The sequence below is a fragment of the Bos javanicus genome, chromosome X, assembly GCF_032452875.1.
Source record: "Bos javanicus breed banteng chromosome X, ARS-OSU_banteng_1.0, whole genome shotgun sequence".
Classification (NCBI taxonomy): domain Eukaryota; kingdom Metazoa; phylum Chordata; class Mammalia; order Artiodactyla; family Bovidae; genus Bos; species Bos javanicus.
The window spans coordinates 140,693,685-140,699,903 of NC_083897.1; the positions used below are offsets into that span (position 1 = coordinate 140,693,685).

Consider the following 6,219-nt stretch of genomic DNA (forward strand, 5'->3'; position numbering starts at 1 on the left):
TTCAGTTCAGTTCAGTCACTCAGGTGTCTGACTCTTTGTGACCCCATGGACTGCAGCACACCAGGCTTCCCTGTCCATCACCAACTCCTGGAGCTTACTCAAACTCATGTCCATCGAGTCAGGGATGCCATCCAACCATCTCACGCTCTATAAGCCCTTTCTCTTTTATCCTAGGTTATTAAAACCTTAAATGAATGGACTTGATCTCCAATAGGCAGGGCTTTCTGGTGTACAGCAGAGAATGGCTTCATGGAATGTGAAATATGAAGGAAAACCAGGCCAAACTGAGAGTGCTAAAAAACAAAACAATTAGGATATCAACTAAAAGAACCAACAGTTCCCAGGAAATTTAATGAAATTATGTTGTTCGTGGGGTTTCTCATGAAAACGTCCAAAGAGATCTCTTTATGAAGACTTCTACTTGAATAGTCATTATGTTTGACTCAAAATCATTTAACCTAAACCCACTTGGAAAAACAAAGCCCTTCATAAAAGCACTGAATTACATGAAAATGATGGTGTTTAATCAGCTTCGTATTTAAAAGAAAGGTCAATTACGAATCGACTCTAGATTTCCTGACATTGTTCTAAGAGAAGAATACTGAATAACACTTCACAACTATTAACATCCGCATTAATGGAAGGATTTATACTATATTATTAATGTTTGTAGAGGCTTATCAAAAGGAAGCTTGTGTTTTGATGCCTCTTGGAAGGGGAATCGAAGAGCTCTTATGTGGGTTCTGAACTGCCTCAGATTCAATGCTGTTCGTGAGCTTTTCTTGCTTGGAAAGTGAAGGTACACTGAAGTAAAGTGAGTCATTCAGTTGTGTCTGACTCTTTGTGACCCCAAGGACTATACAGTCCATGGAATTCTCCAGGCCAGAATACTGGAGTGGGTAGCCTTTGCCTTCTCCGGGGGATCTTCCCAAACCAGGGGTTGAACCCACATCTGCTGCACTGCAGACAGATACTTTACCAGCTGAGACACAAGGGAAAACCAGGAATACTGGAGTGGGTAGCCAATCCCTTCTCCAGCGGATCTTCCCAACCCAGGAATCAAACCGGGCTCTCCTGCCTTGCAGGAGGATCCTTTACCAACTGAGCTATCAGGGAAGCCCCAAAGGTACATTGAGTTGACTTCAGTTGCTCAGTTGTGTCTGACTCTTTGCAACCTCATGGACTGCAGCACACGGGCTTCCCTGTCCATCACCAACTCCCAGAGCTTACTCAAACTCATGTCCATTGAGTTGGTGATGCCATCCAACCATCTTATCTTCTGTTGTCCCCTTCTCCTCCTGCCTTTAATCTTTCCCAGCATCAGGGTCTTTTCAAATGACTCATTTCTTAGCACCAGGTGGCCAAAGGATTGGAGTTTCAGCTTCAGCATCAGTCCTTCCAATGAATACTCAGGACTGATTTTCTTTAGGATGGACTGGTTGGATCTCCTTGCAGTCCAAGGGGCTCTCAGGAGTCTTCTCCAACACCACAGTTCAAAAGCATCAATTCTTTGGCACTCAGCTTTCTTTATAGTCCAACTCTCAAATCCACACAAGACTACTGGAAAAACCATTGCCTTGACTAGATGACCTTTGTTGGCAAAGTAATGTCTCTGCTTTTTAATATGCTGTCTAGGTTGGTCATAACTTTTCTTCAAGGAGCAAGCATCTTTTAATTTCATGGCTGCAGTCACCATCTGCAGTGATTTTTGAGCCCAGAAAAATAAAGTCAGCCACTGTTTCCACTGTTTCCCCATCTACTTGCCATGAAGTGATGCCATGATCTTAGTTTCCTGAATGTTGAGTATTAAACCAGGTTTTCACTTTCACTTTCATCAAGAGGCTCTTTAGTTCCTCTTCACTTTCTGCCATAAGGGTGGTATCATCTGCATATCTGAGGTTATTGATATTTCTCCTGCCAATCTTGATTCCAGCTTGTGCTTCATCCAGCCCAGTGTTTCTGATGATGTACTCTGCATATAAGTTAAATAGTCATGACAATATACAGCCTTGATGTACTCCTTTTCCTGATTTGGAACCAGTCTGTTGTTCCATGTCCAGTTCTAACTGTTGCTTCTTGACCTGCATACAGATTTCTCAGGAGGCAGGTCAGGTGGCCTGATATTCCCATCTCTTTAAGGTACATTAAAGAGAAGAAATAAAAGCAAAGACCCGAAATGTAAACCGTCCATAAGAATCTCTACAAGGGGATCTTCAAATGCAATTGCTCAAAGAGACAGGTTCAGAGACTTCCCTGGTGGCCCAGTGGCTAAGACTCTGCACCCCCAATGCAGAGGGCCCAGGTTCAATCCCTGGTCAGGGAGCTAGATCCCACAGGCTGCAAGTAAGACCTGGCACAGCTGAAAAACTAAAGAAACAAATAAAATATTCAAAGAGACAGGCTCATATGAAGGGAGGCCAGCCCAGAATCAGCAAACTGGTAAAGACAAAAATGATTCAGCAATCAGGACATTAAACAGAATGGAGACAGCCTGACATTTGGTTACAAGCATACAGAAAGCCCTGGAAAGGGAGAGAGTTGCAGGGAAGAGGGTTCTTCACCATCCTTGTGAGGATTTTGTATATTTCAACAGCAGAGGTGACCTGTCAAGCCTAATGACAGACAGTTATCAGAACACAGATTACCTAAAAGCAGAATACAGTGTTCCTTCTGCAAGATAGAAATACCAGCATCTAAAGAGCAGTGACTCAGCCTGCTGGGTTATTCCAAGAGGTAGTGACTGAGAATTCATGAGCCAGCAGCACTGTTAACAACAGCTAGGATATGGAAGCAACCTAGCTGTCCATCTGCAGATGAATGGATAAAGAAGTGGTACGTACTGATGTGTCCCATGGAATATCACTCAGCCATTAAAAGGAATGCATCTGAGTCCATTCTAGTGCGGTAGATGAACCTAGAGCATGTTATATAGAGTGAAGTAAGTCAGACAGAGGAAAACAAATTTCACATATTAACTCGTGAAATATATACGGAATCTATGAAATATATACGGAATCTAGAAAAATGGTTCTGAGGAACCTATTTGCAGGGAAGAAATACAGATGTAGATGTACAGGACAGACTTGTGGACAGAGTGGGGAAAGGAGAGGGTGGGGAGAGTCGAGGGGGTAGCACTGACGTGTGTACACTGCCATGTGTGGGGTGGTGGGTCGGTGGGAGGCTGCTCTGTGGGCCCAGGGAGCTCAGCCTGGTGCTCCGTGACAACCTAGAGGGGTGGGATGGGGTGAGGGGAAGGTTCAGGAGGGAGGGGACATGTGTGTACTTGTAGCTGATTCACGTGGTTGTATGGCGGAAGCCAACACCATATTGTAGAGGGATTGTTGGTTTGTTCAGATGCCGAGTCGTGTTCGACTCTTTGCAACCCCATGGACCGCAGCACGCCAGGCCTCCCTGTCCTTCAACATCTCCCGGAGTTTGCTCAGACTCATGTTCATCCAACCATCTCATCCTCTGTCATCCCCTTCTCCTCCTGACTTCAGTCTTTCCCAGCATCAGGCTTCTTTTCCAGTGAGTTGGCTCTTTGCATCAGGTGGCCAAAGCACTGGAGCTTCAGCTTCAGCATCAGTCCTTCCAAACCCACACGTGACCCAAATCTGTATATAACTACTGGAAAAGCCACATCTCCTGCACTGGCAGGCAGATTCTTTACCACTGAGCCACCTGGGAGCCCGATTCAGTTACAGATAAACGTATATGAAATATCTTCCTTGATGTACCTATGCAGAGTCAGACTCTGAGTGTTAGGATGGAATGAGTCTGTTGTTAACCCTTGGGTCTTCCTGTAAGTTTTTGTTTACCAGTTTGGGGTCATCTATGCCCCTGCCGGGCACACCAGCTGACACTTATCTGTCACTGGAAGTAAAGGCCCAGTGGAACGGAGCTATGATAAGATCATTTCCCTAATGAGGCCCTGGAAACAAAATTGCTAAGGAAATTGCCTTGAGGTTACCAAAAAAAAAAAAAAAGCATGAGTAACAACTGCATGAGTTAAAAGCCTTCCATCTAATTTTTCCTATTAAATTTATATTCAAAAACTAGAAATATTAAAGACAACCATGGTAGTGTTCCATTATTAGTCAATTTTCAGGTGCAAAGAGATGGCATCCTGATAGAAGGGAGAAAATCTGCTCCTCACAGAAGCCTTTCTCTTCTGTCAAGAACTGGAGGATATTCATTTTTAATTTTTGGCTGTACCAGGTCTGTGTTGTGGCATGTGAGTTATAGTTTCCTGACCTGAAATAGAACCCAGACGTCCTACACTGGGTGTGCAGAGTCTTAGCCACTGGATCACCAGGGAAGTCCCAGAAACCACAGGATTTTTGATGAAATCATTCCTTGTTAAGATACAGAAAAATAACAACAGATACTAAATGACAAAAGGAAATACTGATCAGCTTTATTACCACAAATTATTTATCTAGACTAAGTACTTATTTCCTAGAAAATATGTTACTAATATTAGCTCAATAAAAAAGAGGAAAACTCATCAATTTCACAGTGCAAATTACAAGGGAGTGAAGAAATACATACCCCAAATTTCATGACGTGTGATTCATTCAAAAGACACATTCTACGAAAATTTCAAGTTACATATTACTCCCATGTTATGAATTCTCTGTGAGTGTAAAGAATGCTTTCTCAATACCAGACTTCTATAACACAGATATTTTTAAATGCAAAGAAAAATGAAATACAGAATAATTAACTTGAAACTTCCATCAAGCATACATAGGTAACAAGAAAAATAAAACATTAGCAACTTTGATGCACTGGTCAGGAAATACACACCATTTCCAAATGGAGTTTATTCCAACAAAGGGATGATATTTAATATTAGGTCACAGGCTTTCCAGGTGGCGCTAACAGTAAAGAACCTGACTGCCATTGCAGGAAATATAAGAGACAACGGATTCAAGTCCCTGGGCCAGGAAGATCACCTGGAGGATGAAGCCGCATCTCATTCCAGTCTTCTGGCCTGGAGAATCCCACGAATAGAGGAGCCTGGTGGGCTACAGTCCACAGGGTCACAAAGAGTTGGTCATGACTGAAGTGACTTAGCATGTACATGCAAACACACACATATAAATACCATATGACCGGTGGAAGATAAAATAATGCAATCACAGCAAAGCATACAGGTGGAAAATTAATCAACACAAACCATGTCAAATAGGGAAAATTGCTTTTTGTTCCAGAAACTCCCAACAAACATCATATAATGATATAGTACTTGGCTACAGGCAGGTTTGGACATGAATGAAGTTTCTACAAGAACAATGCCAGTGTCTCTTTCTCTGAATTCAGGTAAATCTCCAGAAATGCCCCAAATTCCCATGGACTTGAGCCGAATATGAGCTGAAATGATCCACCCCTAAAAAGCCCATAGAAAGCTTAGCCTGATCTCCTCAGACTGTTAGTGCCTGTTAAGATGACCCATGGAGAAGGCAATGGCACCCCACTCCAGTACTCTTGCCTGGAAAATCCCATGGGTGGAGGAGCCTTAAGGTAGGCTGCAGTCCATGGGGTCGCCAAGAGTCGGACACGACTGAGCAACTTCACTTTCACTTTTCACTTTCATGCATGAGAGAAGGAAATGGCAACCCACTCCAGTGTTCTTGCCTGGAGAATCCCAGGGATGGGGGAGCCTGGTGGGCTGCCGTTTCTGGGGTTGCACAGAGTTGGACATGACTGAAGCAACTTAGCAGCAGCAAGATGACCCAACCATTCCTCGGAAAAAAAATCACCTTCTTTGCTGGTCTTTTACAAGTTGAGAACAATCTCTGATCCAGGCCATGTTAGGGAAGCAATATGTGTTTAAAAAAATAAAAACACCCAAGCAGTACATGTGAACTGAGTGTGACGTGCTTTTGACACTGCAGCAAAAATATATTGCAACATCTATATTTTCCATATCTTGTTTTCAGGAGGGTGGGGGATATATATCATTAAAGTAGAGGGGAATTTTGATGGTGTTGGTTGGCTACAGTGTACAGAATTATTCCCCAACCGTTGCATGCGTGCTGATAACCCTTCATGATATCAGTTAGTGTTTTGCCCGCATACACTCACATACCCCAGCTTCCCTGGTGGCTCAGTAAGAATCCTCTGAGCCAATGTGAGAGAGACAGTTTCGATCCCTGGGTCAGGAAGATCCCCTGGAAGAGGAAATGGCAACCCACTCCGGTAGTCCTGCTTGGG

The 6,219-nt window shown here is 43.4% G+C and overlaps 1 non-coding gene across 1 annotated transcript; it reads left to right on the plus strand.

Moving 5' to 3' along the window:
* The first annotated feature begins 2,250 nt into the window (after positions 1 to 2,250).
* Positions 2,251 to 2,323, plus strand: TRNAG-CCC (transfer RNA glycine (anticodon CCC)). The gene has a single exon. It is a non-coding gene; the product is annotated as a tRNA-Gly (tRNA).
* The last annotated feature ends 3,896 nt before the right edge of the window (positions 2,324 to 6,219 follow it).